This window comes from Mesoplodon mirus, assembly GCF_964341445.2.
Source record: "Mesoplodon mirus genome assembly, chromosome: 14".
Classification (NCBI taxonomy): domain Eukaryota; kingdom Metazoa; phylum Chordata; class Mammalia; order Artiodactyla; family Ziphiidae; genus Mesoplodon; species Mesoplodon mirus.
Genome location: NC_138990.1, coordinates 17,588,930 through 17,603,043, shown reverse-complemented (window position 1 = coordinate 17,603,043; position 14,114 = coordinate 17,588,930). Strand labels below are relative to the sequence as shown.

Genomic DNA, 14,114 nt, shown 5'->3' with positions numbered 1-14,114 from the left:
CCAAATGCATTTTGCTCCTTGGAATCATGCGAGGCACACACTGCCAGCCGTGCTCTGACATCTGGCTACAGACCTTCCCCCTGCCCTCTCTTCCTCCTGTTATCAAAACTCTCCTGTGAATCCCCTCGCTCCTTTTTTCCTCATTGGGGAAAGAAAAGTGAGACTACCTTTGAAGCAGAGTGATTCTGATCAAAGAGACAAACCGGTTTGAAGCAGGAGCTCCCTGTGGGCAGGGACTGTCCCCGGGACAAGATACAGTCCCCCTGCCTTTCCCCAGAGCGTGCTTGGGCCTTGACTGCATTTCCTGACTCCATCCTGGTGTCCAGTGAAAGAACAGGCTGCAGCTCTGCAGGCCTGGCTCGTCCCCAGCTGATGCACAGGACCATTCAGACCCTCCCGGGAGAAATCATCACATCGGGCTGGGCCTGGGCTGAAAGTTTGATTGGCCTGTGGCAGGATGCTTGGTATTCTTTTCCTTTTAGCAGGCGGCTCATTTGTGAAGCAGGATTGCTCACATTCTCCACGATAGTGGAGCTGGGGAGTCACAGGACCCAGTCTAACTTGGCACCATACTCAGGAATAAGAAAGCAAATAACATTCTATTGCCCACATTCTAGTTTACTTGGCTCCGCCTTCCCTTTCTTACCTCCCCCGCTCTTTTGTTCTCCCTCTTTGCTCAGCCTGCCCATAAAGCACCTTTCCATGTTCAGCAAACCGTAAAGAAACAAAGGCCTGGCCCGAGCGTGTCTTTCCTTGACTAGAATGTCCTCGTGGTCATTTCCCTCTCACAGGTTCAGCTATTCCCGGCCTCTGTGCACGGGGGTTGCTTTCACCCATGAGGTCTCACCAAGTGTTCTCTTGGGGGCGCAGCCCCTGTGTTCGCAGGGGCCATGCTGGTTGGAGGGGACCGCCCCTCCCTGACTCATCTGCCCCCCTCTCTAGCCGCGCCCACCCCGAGACTCCTGGTCCAGTGTTTTTCTCAAGACTGTCCCACTCAGAATAGTCTCTAGTCTTTTAAATTACATAGGATGTTGGCTTACAGAACTTCACTTCACTTGGTCCAGGAAATCAGTCAATCCCAGTCTATGTTTCCAGCTCTTTTCATCATCACCCGTGTGCCTAAATAGACGGGCTAGACCGGAGGTCCGCGGAATCCGGCTTCGTGGGAGGGGCCATTGTGTCCCCGTGGTTCTGGAGAACTCGGATACCTGAGGGCAGGTGCATGGGCGTGAACTGCACATGCGCGAGCCTGCAGGCCTCAGGCTCCAGGGTTCCCGGGGACCTGGTTCGCTGTCCAGACTGTTGAGGAAGAGGCTGGATCACAGGCGCGGGCTCCTGGGACCTAAATAAATAAATTAATTAAAGGGCTACTTGGTGCTGGACTCTGTAAACTAGAAAGGATAAATGATTCCACCCCCTGGTCTGAGCCTGCTTTGCTTCACCCTACACACCCGCCCTGGTGGGTCTCCCTCTCTTTCTTGGTCGACCTTGGCTTTGCGCCGTTATTCCACCCCCTTGCCCCGAGCCTCACTTTGCCTCTAATCTCCCAGAGAAATCCTGCCTGTGGTCGGAGCCCCGCTTGGCTCTCACTTCCTCCATGGACTCCTCCCTGAAAACGCTAGCCCTCCTTATTCTCCTGGCCTCTAAATTCTTAGGACTAAGAATTTTATCGCAGAATTTAGCACTTCACATACACTGTCTTCTTTGGAACTTTGTTCTAGGCCCTCCAAATTTGAGGGCGTGGATTAGCATGGTGCTTCTTTCCCCCAGGACGCTCAGAACAGTGCCGGGCAGGTGAAGTGCAAAGCTACAGTGCAAGGAAGGAGCCGGGCCAATTCTAAATGGCAGAGAAACCCCCATTGACCTAAAACTACATGAAGATGCTCTGGATGTGACTGGCTTCAGGCAGATAGTGCCTTCAGCTCATCCATGAAGTCAACACGTGGCAAGATAAGAAATCTCCAGCTCCCAGCACAGCGCCTGACGAGTCAGAGGCTCAGTGCATGGTTGTCAGAAGAATGTCTATGGGGCTTCCTTGGTGGCGCAGTGGTTGAGAGTCCGCCTGCCGACGCAGGGGACGCAGGTTCGTGCCCCGGTCCAGGAAGATCCCACATGCCGCGGAGCGGCTGGGCCCATGAGCCATGGCCGCTGAGCCTGCGCGTCCAGAGCCTGTGCTCCGCAACGCGAGAGGCCACAGCAGTGAGAGGCCCGCGTACCGCAAAAAAAAAAAAAAAGAATGTCTGCGATTCCCTAGGCTTGTAGAGGTAGCAGAGCTAAGCATTTGGCCTATGCTCAACTGTTACATAGCAACCTCCATGCACAACCAGGAAGAAAACACAGGACAGCATGTTATAGTCCAATCCGGACTAACTAGCAGTAACAAGTCATCGTGACTTTTGGCTCCAATGTTCTCTGGTTTTCTCTTGGCTTCCCCATGGCTCATCACCCTGAATGGGAGAAAGGAAAAGAATTGCATAGAAATGAACATACCTTCTAGTTAGAAATTTTGGTATTAGGCATTTCTCAGATCAGTAACTACAATGAGGGTCACTGGGTTTTTAATTACAAAGAATATTAGTAGTGAGAAGGACCTTAGCAGTCACCTGGTCCAAGCCCATGTCTTCATAGATGGGGAGGTGGAGACGCTCAGGGAATGACTGCAACCCAGGTGTGAAGGTTTCCAGGCCGCCTCACTCTCCTTGAACCTCAGCTGGGATGAGCCATCAAGCTCACCTTGATGATCATATATAGCAGGTAGCCGGGAAGTTGCGTTTGTGGCCTGTGTCCAGGATCTCCTGGATGGAGCAGGCTGTATGATAGCCTGTCCAAGAGGCACCCTTCACTTCCTTACAGAGAGAATCCCCTATTCGGTTCACCCTACCCTGAGCTGCAAGTTCTTCAGGGGAGGTTGCTTAGGCTCCAGTCCTACGAAAAGACTATTGATTGGTCCAAGCCAATCTTTGTGGTCTTATTACCCTTGCTATGGAACTGGTTTAGTCGTGGTCATGTGACACAGTGCAAGACCAGCGAGACATGAGGGGTAGTCTGTGTAATGAGGGAAATAAGACAGGACCGTTGCTTTCTCTGGACACGGTCAGCTATGAGTGGTGACTGTAGCAGCTCTCTGAGGGCCGTGAGGGGTGTCAGCCTGCAGACAAGCCAAGGATGGCAGTGAGAGAAGATGGAGAGAACCTGGGTCCTTGGTGAGGCCTCGGAGCCTGTGAATTAGCCGATCCTGGAAACGCCCCTCCCTGGGGCTTCTCATATGAGGCCTGCATGTCCCTTCCTGACTATGTTTTCTCTTATTTTAGTTGTCATCCCTGTTCCCTGTCACTACACAGTCTGTCAGCTATGCTCTATTACGTAGCCTTTCAGAAGGCCCTTCTGCATGGCACTTCCCGCAGAAACACCTGAGTAATACTTTACACATTTGCCCTGGGAGTCCTTATCTGAGGAGCGAACCCAGCCTGGTGTACGACAGCGCGCAAGCTCACAGCTTGAGCAGGTACGGCCACAGGTCTGTGTCTCAGATGCTGTCATTTGGTTTCCATAAACTTGTGCTCATCATGCTGAAGTCTTGTATTCCTTGGTGAGACGCAAATTAAACACCACGTCGTGCCGACATCCAGAAGCTCACTTTATTTGCTTTAAACACAGGAGCGAAATGGAACTGGTTTCTTCCAATGGAGGGAGATGAGGTTAGGAGGAGTGTTTTCAAGAGCCAGACACAATTCCTGATGCCACCAGTCTCTCTCAGCCCTGCCAGCCTCCCTTGGGAGCTGCCTTTGACCTCGTTCAAGGCCATAGCCATCTGGAGCTCTGCGCTAAAATAGCCAGGTTTACGGAAATAGGAGACTTCTAAGAAGTCGTGTTGGAAAGCTCATTTGCTGAGTCATTTTGGACATTCCTTTTCTGGGGAGACCGAGTAGCTAATCTCCCAGGTTTTTTTCCTGATCAGACATTTTATAATCCCATGGAATGACCAGATGGTTGAAGTGAGTTAAGAACGCCAGTAAACTGGAGGAAGTCCTGTTTGTTTGGGCTGCCATGTTGGAAGAAGTATGAGAGTTCTTAAAAATTAAAGAACCAGTATTAACCTTATGTATTGAGCACTTGCGATATGCTCGGCACTGTGCTAAGAACATTACAAGCATGTTCTCATTTGGTCCACCTAGCAGCCCTGTGAGGTCAGCACTGTTATTACCTCGTTAATCCAGTGAGGCAGCTGAGTCTCAGAGAGGTTAAGTAACTTCCCCAAGGTCACACAGCCAGCAAGCAGAGGAGGTCAAATGTCCATCTGGGTCTGTCCATCTGATTCTAGAGCCTACCCAACATTCTGCCTCACGTGGTAAAACACTAGAAAGGTAAAACACTATCCAATATATTCTTTTAAGCTAAAACCACCATGATGCAAAACCTGCCAAAAATTGCCTGCAAATATAAAATACATCAATGTAAATATATGTCAAGTTCACCTATAAACATAGATCTTCCCAAAATGCTAACTAAAATAGTAGCAAGCTAAATTCAGTAATATAGTAGTAGAATCATCTTCCACAATGAAATAGACGTTTAAAAGGTAGCATATGTTCTGGCAGTGAAAAAATGAAGAACTGGAAAAAATAAGAAAGTTCAAAAAATATTTATCCTTGTAATTCCACCACCAGAAAATATCCACAGTTAACATTTGAGTATATATCCTTACAGTGTTTTTTCTCTGTATAAGTTTTTTATGTAATTACCATCATGCTACTTTGTAGCCAGCAGACTGTCAGGGAAAGACCATGTACAGATATCCTGTGAGGTCCTCCGCTAATTTGGCAAAGAATTCAGAAACACAGCTGAGACAAAGCTGGAACGGGTGTACCCCAGGTGCCCTTGGAGGTTGTAACAGAGTACTTACACCTCAATCCTTTTATGCTTGGACCTCACATATCCAGTCAAGAAGACTTACACAGTCTGTGTTCTTAATAATCCCATGTCAGAGCCTGTTTACAGACAGGGACCTTCTGATTCTTCAGCAAAACCCTGAGTCAGTGAAACCCCATCCTCTGTCCCAGGGAAAAAGCAGGGTTTAACACTTAGGTAGTCCTGATCCGTTTCTCTGCCCTCAGATGACTGGCGTACTGGAAAGCCCATTGCTTCACAAATACAGAGTGAGAATTTTTCGCAACAGTAAATATTCTGCTCTAATATGTTTATAATGACTACATAGTACTGAAAAGTATCCTCATAAGGGTGTATAATCCCCTAGTGTTGGGCATTTTGGTTGTTTACAAATCCTTTCCTATTGCAAATAACATAAGAGCCTATATCCTTGTAGATAAATGTTTTTAAACATACCCGATTATTTTCATAGGGTAAATTTCTAGATGTAGAATCTCAGCTCTGTCCCCTATTAGGATCCTTATTGTCCCTACCTAGAAGGAGACAGAATAATACCTACCCTGTAAGAAGGAGACCAAGGCATAAAGTAACAACTACAAAAATCCTGAGGGTCTCTGGTCTTGAGGGAGGTACTGTCCATTGTCCTGAGTTGCTATTTTGTGTTGGGATATGGCTGTTGTCCTCCCCTGGGGTCTGGGTGCTTCATTCTGATTTATTTGTAGAACTTTCCTTTGTTTGATTTTGTAGATTAATGAAAAATGTGCAGTTTTTGCATTGTCAACAAGTGGTATTGTAACTTGTATTACAGTTTCTCATAGCTGATTTCATCTACTTTTTATGAGTCTGTATGGTTTCTGACAGTTACACTTTTCTCCTGGGAGAAGCTGACGCCTCTGTCCCAAGCTCTCTGCCTGGCTGGGTGTCTATCAAGTCCCTCCTCCCTCTCTCTCTCTCTCTCTCTCTCTCTCTCTCTCTCTCTCTCTCTCTCCCTCTCCCTCTCCCTCCCTCCCTCTCCCTCTCCCTCTCCCACTCTCTCCCCCTCTCCCTCTCCCTCCCTCCCTTACTCTCTCTCTCTCTCTCTCTCTCTCTCTCTCTCTCTCTCTCTCTCTCACACACACACACACACACACACACACGCTATGGCTCTGCGGTACCTGGCACCAAGTGAATTCTCAGCAAAGGTCACACCAGTATCATCCCTTACCCCCATGCCATTTACTCTGAACATAAATTTAAAGAACCACCCACCTTTTTATCCTTAACATTTTTAGAACCGCACTTATTTGAGTCATTTTTCTCACAAGGCTATCTATATACATGTTCTTTCTAGCTTTGGTACACAGACTTTTAAAATCAGAGCTTAATTTCCACAGTAATGGTTTTTAACTAAATTAAGTAATCCCTAATTTGACTGGGTGATAAAATGGGCAGTGACTATAGAAGAGACCTGCTTGGTTGTTTCATTCATCAGCTTTTGATACAATTAATCAGAGCTGGAGGTTGGAAGTACTGAGAGAGGCTTCCTTTTCACTTGATAAAATTTTTAAAAAATTTTATTGGAGTATAGTTCCTTTACAATGTTGTGTTAGTTTCCAGTGTACAGTAAATCAATTCAGTTATATATATACATATATCCCCTCTTTTTTAGATTCTTTCCCATATAGGTCATTACAGAGTATTAGGTAGAGTTTCCTGTGCTCTACAGTAGGTCCTTATTAGTTATCTATTTTATATATAGTCGTGTGTATATATGTCCATCCCAGTCTCCCAATTTATCCCTCCTCCCCCTTATCCCTTGGTAACCATAGGTTTGTTTTATACCTCTGTGACTCTGTTTCTGTTTTGTAAATAAGTTCATTGTATCATTTTTTTTTAGATTCCATATATAAGCAATATCATATGATATTTGTCTTTCTCTAACTTAATTCACTCAGTATGAAAATCTCTAGGTCCATGCATGTTGCTGCAAATGGCATTATTTCGTTCTTTCTTATGGCTGAGTAATATTCTATTATATATGTGTACCTCATCTTCTTTATCCATTCCTCTGTTGATGGACATTTAGCTTTCTTCCATGTCCTGACTATTGTAAATAGTGCTGCAATGAACATTGGGGTGCATGTGTATTTTCGAATTATGGTTTTCTCTGGATATATGTCCAGGAGTGGGATTGCTGGATCATATGGTAGCTCTTTTTAGTTTTTTAAAGAACCTTCGTACTGTTCTCCACAGTGGCTGTACCCATTTACATTCCCACCAACAGTGTAGGAGGGATCCTTTTTCTCCACACCCTCTCCAGCATTTATTGTTTGTAGATTTTTTGATGATGGCCATTCTGACCGGTGTGAGGTGAAACTTCATTGTAGCTTTCATTTGTATTTCTCTAATAATTAGTGATGTTGAGCATCTTTTCCTGTGCTTTTTGGCCATCTGTATGTCTTCTTTGGAGAAATGTCTATTTAGATCTTCCACCCATTTTTTGAATGGGTTGTTTGGTTGGTTGATATTGAGCTGCATGAGCTGTTTGTATATTTTGGAGATTAAACCCTTGTCAGTTGCTTCATTTGCAAATATTTTCTCCCATTCGGAGGGTTGTCTTTTCGTTTTGTTTATAGTTTCCTTTGCTGTGCAAAAGCTTTTAAGTTTAATTAGGTCCCATTTGTTTATTTTTGTTTTTATTCCCATTATTCTAGGAGGTGGATCAAAAAGATGTTGCTGTGATTTATGTCAAAGAGTGTTCTGCCTGTGTTTCCCTCTAATAGTTTTATAGTATCTGGCCTTACATTTAGGTCTTTAATCCATTTTGAGTTTATTTTTGTGTTTGATGTTCAGGAGTGTTCTAATTTCATTTGTTTACATGTAGCTGTCCAGTTTTCCCAGCACTGCTTATTGAAGAGACTGTCTTTTCTCCATTGTATATCCTTGCCTCCTCTGTTGTAGATTAGGTGACCACAGGAGCGTGGGTTTATCTCTGGGCTTTCTATCCTGTTCCATTGTTCTATATTTCTGTTTTTGTGCCCGTGCCATACTGTTTTGATTACTGTAGCTTTGTAGTATAGTCTAAAATCAGCTCCATTTTTCTTTCTCAAGATTACTATGGCTATTTGTGGTCTTTTGTGTTTCCACACAAATTGTAAAATTTTTTGTTCTAATTCTGTGAAAAATGCCATTGGTAATTTGATAGGGATTGCATTGACTCTGTAGATTGCTTTGGGTAGTATACTCATTTTTACAATATTGATTTTTCCAATCCAAGAACATGGTATATCTCTCCATCTGTTTGTGACATCTTTGATTTCTTTCATCATTATCTTACAGTTTTATGAGTATAGGTCTTTTGCCTCCTTAGGTAGGTTTATTTCTGGGTTATTTTATTCTTTTTGATGTAATGGTAAATGGATTGTTTCCTTAATTTCTCTTTCTGATATTTCACTGTTAGTGTATAGGAATGCAAGCGATTTCTGTGTATTAATTTTGTATCCTGCACCTTTACCAAGTTCATTGATGAGCTCTAGCAGTTTTCTGGTAACATCTTTAGGATTTTCTATGTATAGTGCCATGTCATCTGCAAACAGTTACAGGTTTACTTCTTCTTTTCCAATTTGGGTTCCTTTTATTTCTTTTTCTTCTCTGATTGCCAAGGTCAGGAATTCCAAAACTATGTTGAATAATAGTGGTGAGAGTGGACATCCTTGTCTTGTTCCTGATCTTAGAAGAAAAGCTTTCAGTTTTTCACTGTTGAGAATGATGTTTGCTGTGGGTTTATAGTATATGGGCTTTATTGCGTTTAGGTAGGTTCCCTCTATGACCACTTTCTGGAGAGTTTTTATCATAAATCGGTGTTGAATTTTGTCAAAAGCATTTTCTGCATCTATTGATATGATCATATGGTTTTTATTCTTCAATTTGTTGATGTGGTGTATCACACTGGTTGACTTGCGTATATTGAAGAATCCTTGCATACCTGGGATAAATCCCCCTTGTTCATGTTGTATGATTCTTTTTAATGTGTTGTTGGGTTCAGTTTGCTAGTATTTTGTTGAGGATTTTTGCATCTATGTTCATCAGTGATATTGGCCTATAATTTTCTTTTTTTGTTATATCTTTGTCTGGTTTTGGTATCAGGGTGATAGTGGCCTCATAGAATGAGCTTGGGAGTGTTCCTTCCTCTGTAATTTTTTTGGAAGAGTTTCCAAAGGGTAGGTGTTAACTCTTCTCTAAATGTTTAATAGAATTTGCCTGTGAAGCCATTTGGTCCTAGGCTTTTGTTTCTTGGAAGAGTTTTAATCACAGTTCAATTTCAGTACTTGTGATTGGTTTGTTCATATTTTCTCTTCCTGGTTCAGTCTTGGAAGGTCGTACCTTTCTAAGAATTTGTCCATTCCTTCTAGGTTGTCCATTTTATTGGCATATATAGTTGCTTGTAGTAGTCTGATGATCCTTTGTATTTCTGAGGTGTCCATTGTAACTTCTCCTTTTTAATTTCTAATTTTGTTGATTTGAGTCCTCTTCCTTTTTTTCTTAATGAGTCTGACTAAAGGCTTATCAATTTTGTTTATCTTCTCAAAGAACCAGCTTTTAGTTTCATTGATCTTTGCTATTGTTTTCTTTGTCTCTATTGTAGTTATTTCTGCTCTGATCTTTATGATTCCTTTCCTTCTACTAACTATGGGTTTTGTTTGTTCTTCTTTCTCTAGTTGCTTTAAGTGTAAGCTTAGGTTGTTTATTTGAGATTTTTCTTGTTGAATCAGTAATTTTTAAAAAAATTTTAGACGTTTAAATAAGTGGGCTGAGAGAATAAGTGTATTTGGCTAACCTCTTGTTTGTCCCTGCGAACCTGAATCCCTGAGAGAGGCGAAACTCCTGGTTGTGGTCTCTTTGTGTCTCTTCTACATGGAACCGTCTTAGGCTTTCAGAAGGTGTAAGAGTAAGACATAGATTAGCGAGTCTCAAACTGGTACCCCACAGGCCTCATCTGACCTACAGATGTGTCTCATTGCAAAAAATAAAATGAAACTTTTCATTGTTAAAAATTCTCAAACTAATTACTGGCGTTTTAAAATCAGGAGATTTGATATAAACATCAGGATTTGGGGCTTCCTCTGAAAAAAAAAAATTGAAGGATTTGGTAACACTGGCTCTCATTTCCACGTGGCAGAGATCTGCTGGCCTGGGGAAGCAGTAGACCAGTCAGGACTATCCAGCTTGACACTTTCCCACTGGGGAGCCAAGGGTCCACTGTCTTTATCATCGTGTGTTAGGCATTTGTTTCTCTTATAACTGGACACTTCACTCATTTATGCTACTTGCCTGACCCCTATAGGTTTTGGATTTTCAACCAGTGATGGTAGATAGTAGCTCGCTAAGTCATCTGTTTTATGAAATCTTTGGCAGCCCCAAGGCAACAGAAAAACTACATATGTGAATATATGAACATCTCATAGGCTATTTCATAGTATAATAAAATGCGTTGACTTACTATGTCAAGAATCATTTTTCTTTAATTCATTCAGTTGATAGTTGTCGACAACCTATTCATGCCGCACCCCCTGCTAGCACTGGGGATACAAGGATAAAGTAGATCATTCCTATCCTTAGTATGGTAAGGGCTACAAAAGAAAAATAGGTGATGTGCTAAGGGGCTCAGGGGAGGAAATATTAACTATTCCTGGGGGAATTGAGAAAAACTTTACAGAATAGGGTAATACTGCAACCAAGTCCTGAAGCATGAGTTGGAGGTACCCAGAAGAAGAAAGGGAGAGAGAGCTTCGTAGCATAGAAAATAGCGCATGCAAAGGCACGCAGGTTGTCAAAACAGTGAGAAATTTATGATAGACAAGGTTTGGGGGTGCACCCTATGAGGTGTGGCTGAAGATTTGATTGCGGCCAGACCATGAAGAGCTTCAAAAACTATGTTTAATAGAAGACTTGTTCCTGGAGGTATTACAGAGCTAACAAAAACGTTTAGTACAAGACCAACAGTCCTATCAGCGCAACTCCTTGTGTCAGCCTTCCATTTTCATGTCTCATTATGTGATTATAATTTTAGATCAGTTAATATCAGTAGAGATGCCAACAATACAAGAACACCATTGCCAGGGCACCGATTACAGTTTAGAAATCAAGCATGTGTTGAGTTCATCCAGAGTGTTGAATGAGAAGGAGCTGGGACCTCTTCTAAATTATTAACCTTTCGTCCATCCCAGTGGCATGCCCACGGCCATCCACACAGTGCCCACTAGGCACAGAGCCTGCCACCAAGTTCCTTGTTAATTCAAAGCTCGTGAACAACTTTGGATATTTACCCAGACCCCACAATATACTTGGCAGGAGCACCCATGCCTGTAAGAGGCAGGCATTTAGGTTCCAGATCTATTCTTTTACTGTCTGTATTCAGATTCAGCCCAGGCCAGATTTGGAAAAGAATGTGTCACTGCAGCCAAAGGAGGGGACACAGCAAGCAGATCATTTAGAATAAAGCTAGGACTCTCCCAAACGTGTATATCGTCTTGGCCACTCACAAAACCAGCAAAACATTTCATGAAATCAAAATACCAAAAGTAAATAAACCATCCAGGGGAGAACTGGGCTCACAGATGAAATTTAGAGTACATTTAAAGACACTCTGTGCAAGGAAGCGGTGTTAACATTGGAAAAGCACAAGAGGGGCTGAAATCCCCTTAAGTGTTTTTTTTTTTTTTATTAGAAGAGAGATTGTAACCTTTTTGAAAGGTTAAATCCTTTTTCCTTTAACTCATTAACCTAGTGATAGACTTTTTTCTATTGATTCTTTCATTTAGTAATCACAGGTGAATACCTATCATGCCCCAGGCACTGTGCTAAGTTTGGTGACACAAAGGCTTTTATTCCATGACCTCAATGATGTTTTCATGCCCACATGTTTTCAATGGCATCCTGTTCCTGAAATAGCAGAGGGTCCAAGAACTCTCCTAAAAATTGTCTAATGCTGTGTCATCATGTCAATCAATCCATGTTATCATTTCAGAAAAAAGTTACTTTTTAAATTAAGTTGAAAGAATTGTTAACATCTTTGGTATGGAAACATGACAACTAGTAAGCACACCAAACTTTGCAGTTTGCAGTTTTAAATATATAAAGCGTAAAGTCTTCTTTCAGGAGGGTCTGTCTGATATGTCTTTTTCCATCTTCTTGATTCCATGACTCCAAAGAGCCTTCCTGGCTTAACTGAGCCCATCCTTCTGTTAGTTCTCATCTGCAGTGATGACCATCCCCGGCTTCTTTATTCTGCCACCCTGGCTGCTGCAGCTCCCCCAGCAGAGGCAAAGCAACTGCATGCGCTCATGGCAAGAGCAGTCATTGTGCCGAGTCCTGAATGACCAGCTGTCCCCCAGAGATCCACAGAAAGGCTAGTTAATGGAGCAGGCTTTCTGCAGGTAGGGGTAGTTATCTTGATCCCATAACTGGAGCCACCAGAGCCCTTGTACACAAGCCTGCCCCCATCCTTGACGTGGATTGCTTCCAGCGACACTGTCTCCACCGGGACCATTGAAACATGAATGTATTCAGCCCTGACTCCAGAGGACTGGGGCCTCACAGCACTTCAAAGCAAAGCAGGAAGAAAACCTGAAATTCTTGGCTCTCCCCGACGGTTTCAAAAACAAATAATAATTACGCCAGTAAAACTGTCGTTTGAAGTCAATTTCCTAATTTAAGGAAGGAAAACATAAAACTCTAAGGCTTTTCTGCCAATCTAATTCGGATCAGAGACTCTGTCTTGCTGGGTTAGTGGGTCTCATTACGATAGGACAGCAGTCAGAAAAGGAAGGTGGCACAGAAACTGTTTAATGGACATTTTCCCAGAAATTAAAGTGCAGCTTTTCAAAAGACAGTCACTTTGCGGTGCAAGCCCCAGGGAACTGCACACACATTGCTGCCTCTGCCGCAAACACAGCAACCAGGTGCACACAGCAGCGGCCTCAGTGTCCTTTGTTGTCGGAATGAAAGCAGGAGAATGTACCGCTTGGTGATCAAAGCCTTTGACCATCATATAAAACCAATCAAAATGCTCTTTATTTCTCTTCATTTCCTAGTCTTCAGCAAATGTCATTCCAGAGTGTGGCAGGGAGACAGATCTCTTTCCTCCACCATGTGTTGTTTGGCTCTGGGGAGTTTTTACGTTTTGGTTGGTTTGTTTGGGTTGGGGTGGGTTTTTGTCTGTTTGTTTTTGGAGTTTTTCCCCAGTGTTTGGGGGACTTACTGACACACTGTTAACATGGATCCCAGCCATTCGTGTTCAGTCACAATCTAATAGCCTTCTTTTTTTTTTTTTTTAATGACTCCATTGATAGTAGCCATGTCGACTCAGCCGCCAGGAAAGATGGATTTTAGTTCATAAGGGAAGAAAGAAATATTACAGCCCTTTGATCACTAACCGTCCCTTCCCAGCCTCTGTAAAAAGATCCAGGATCCCTCACTCAACACCAGAACAAACAGCAGGCTGGAAAAGGAATTGATGCAGCTCAGGCAAGGCGTAAAGGTGCAGATGTTGTCTGACGTTGAAAAATTTTGTCAGACAGTAGGTATGGACCATGACATTGGCAGAAGAAATAAAAACCACTAGGGAAGGTTATGTTCAAACTCCATTTTTCCCTACGCCTGCAGCTCAAAACAGTGCTTTGACTTTTAGGTACATCCTGTAAGATAGTTTCTTGTCTTATCATTCCTCTGGGAGAAGCAAGGTTCCAGTGAGTTTTAAACAGCCCCCCCACCCCGCCCCAACACTGAGGATTTATGAGACTCTGTCCTTGAGCAAAGCATTTGTCAAAGATTTAAGGGGCGGGTGAAAAGGGTCCTTTACCTTGTCCTGGCTGCTTTGCACTTGAGACCATAAACTCTGACAAGCTCCCTCAGCCTTGGGCCTTCACTCGCATTCATCCTGGTGAAGCAGTGGTCCCAGCTGGAAGGGGCAAGCAGATATTTGCTGACTCAACATTTAAAAAGTGGTCACTGCATTTTCTGGGTTTAGAGTTTGACCTCGAAAATACAGCTGTGTTTCAATGCAATTAATAAAGGACTTGGGAGATGTTGACTATTATGTGAGTATTGAAACTTTCTTTTTGGCTCACTGTTTGGGTGGATGTGTGTGATTTGAATTTTTGTGGTTAATTAATTACCATGAGAAGTGTCCATGTTTCCTGTTCTCTTTGAGTCTATAATTTGAGCATGTAACTTTCTGGCAGATTTCA

The 14,114-nt window shown here is 43.1% G+C and overlaps 1 protein-coding gene across 1 annotated transcript in view; it reads left to right on the top strand.

The window, feature by feature from the left end:
- Nucleotides 1–14,114, top strand: part of AFF3 (ALF transcription elongation factor 3) — a 553,308-nt gene that overhangs the window by 490,923 nt on the left and 48,271 nt on the right. The gene's annotated exons all lie outside the window — the stretch shown is intronic.